Genomic DNA, 2,500 nt, shown 5'->3' on the forward strand with positions numbered 1-2,500 from the left:
CGATTCGTGAGTCCAGGGGTAGAAGGTTTGCCTCCATCAGGAGGTTGAGGACCTTCGTCCACCTAGCAGCTTCATTTTGGAATGTCTCCAATTAGTCTTTGTACTTTTTCTTTGCGGCAATTAGGGCGACAGAGGCATAGTCCACAACTGGCCGGACAGTATGTACATAGAATGATCTTAGTACTTTGTGTCTGGCTCCTATGCGTCTCCCAGTCATTACTCTCATGACAGGCAGTCTTGCTTTGGTTCAGTCAACCAGGTACTGGACCTCCTTCTGGAAGGAGAGGGTCCGGTCTATCTTTACCCCAAGGTATTGGAAGTCCTGGACCCATTCCAATTCCACTCCCTGAATTTTCAGACTTGTGCCTAGAACTCTATGTCTCAGAGCCATGGATTTGGATTTGGCTGCAGAGATCTTTAGTCTTGTCCTACATCACTCCTCAGACATAAGGTCCAGACAACGCTGGGCTTTATTCAGGCTGTATGGTCCAGTGGAGGTGATAGCGAGATCGTCTGCATACGAGATGATCTTACTCCCCACTGGGAGGTTTATGATGAGGATGCAGGACATTAAAGTGTTAAATAGGGCTGGACTGAGAACCCCACCCTGTGGCATTCCATTTTCTAGTGGCATGTGCTGTGATAGGAGACCCTGGAATTAGACTCTGACAGTCCTGTTTCTGAAGCAGTCACCTATCTAAGCCAAGAGCTTTCCTCTGATTCCCTTCTGGATCATGGCAAGAGGACTTGCTAGTTCAAAAGCCTTCTCCAGGTCACAGCTGTGCCCGTGCTGATTGTGCTTAAGAGCGTTGCTATGCTGTGTGCTGTGCCCATGCCCCTTGTGAACCCGTGGAGGTGTTCATGCGGGGGTCCCATTTTCCATTGGAGCCTGTTTAGTACCATCCTCTCGGCCATCTTGGCAAGACAGCTGATGAGAGAGATGGATGGGAACTATGGTAGCCCTCTTCCAACTCTGGGATAGAGTGGAAGTTTCCCAGGACTTGTTGATGTGTGCAAGCTCATCTGCTAGTCCTAGGTGGGAGATAATGGGGTACGAGATTCCATCAGAGCCCGGGGCTGTGTTGGAACTGGATTTGTAGGCTGTTTTTTAGTTCCCTCAGAGAAAAGATAACATCTGAGTTATCGGGTTCGTCTGCCCTTTCTCTGATCTGACCCGTTGCCACAGGTCTGAAAGGGTGGTTTGGTGGTCGAAGGACTCACATCATTCCAGCCACTTTTCCTGCCTGACTCTGTTGGCAGTTTCCTTGGCAGCGTTCGGAATAGTTTTCGGTACATGTTTACTCTGTGGTTGTTGACCTCCCTAATCTCATCGTTGAAGTACCAGGCGTCTCTGGGACTCATGGATCCAGGCCGAGTTTTGGGTATGGTCAGTGAGGCTGCTTGATTAATGGCGTTTAGAAGTCTGGCTTCAAGGACTTCCACATTTTTGCTCTGTGGGGGTTCATTGCATCTCAAACAGTGGGCCAAGGCATTCTGAAATGCCTGCCAATTGGCCTTGTCTGTTTTCCATCTTTGATTCGGTCGTGGCATTTGGGCTGGGCCAGCATCCATGAGGGTAGATATAGTGCCATAATGGTCATTTGTGACAGTCTTATCGACACACCAGCTAATGCTCTCCACCAGAGTCGCAGTGGCCAAGGTGAGGTCTAGGACCCCTCCTCTGACATGCGTTGGGTCTTAGGTATTGAGGAGAGCGATCTCAGGGAATGTCTCAAGCACATTGGCTATGTAATAGCCAGCCACATCCGGTGTCCAGCAGGGAGCCAGGATAGAGTGGTGTGCATTGAAGTCTCCCCCTATGATCACTCGGTCGTGTGCAGCAGAAGCACAGACCTGGCTGATATCTAAGCTTCTACAGCCTGGCCGGCTGTACACGTTGTACAGTTTGAGGGGCCCCCAGGCCAGATGAATCTCGACGGCAAGAGATTCAACATCGTCTCCACAGTGCGGTGCATCGGCTTTTGCGGAGCAGGGGATTGTTGCTCTGACAAGGGTGATTAAGCCTCTCTTGCCAGGTGTTTGTGGCAGCATGAAGACATGATACCTTGAGAAGCAAACAGTGTCCACTGTTAATGTCTCTTGGAGCGTGATAGTGTCAATGTCCCTTGATTGCACTACTGCTTGGAGAATGGCATTCCTTGTGGAGAAGCCATTGATGTTCCACTGTAAGATGCTTAGGTTGTGTGTCATAATGTTACTCGGTGATAGTTACATCAGAGACATCGTCGGATTCGGGTTGAGAGTCGGAGTCTGACAACTCCATAGCGAAGTCCTCGCCGGTTGAGGGCTCCTCGTCTGTTGTCAGGCTATCCTTGGTCCACAGGGGGGTGGAGAGCCTTTGGTAGCTCTGACTGTTGTTAGTTTGTCTTTTCTCTCAGGCTTTTCCTGTGTTTTTCTTTGCTGGCCTTGCTTATAGTAATAATAATAGGGATAATGATCATGATGTTAAGAATAGTGAAAATAATAATGGTAATGTTAA

Source organism: Penaeus chinensis, chromosome 39, assembly GCF_019202785.1.
Source record: "Penaeus chinensis breed Huanghai No. 1 chromosome 39, ASM1920278v2, whole genome shotgun sequence".
In the NCBI taxonomy this organism is placed as follows: Eukaryota; Metazoa; Arthropoda; class Malacostraca; order Decapoda; family Penaeidae; genus Penaeus; species Penaeus chinensis.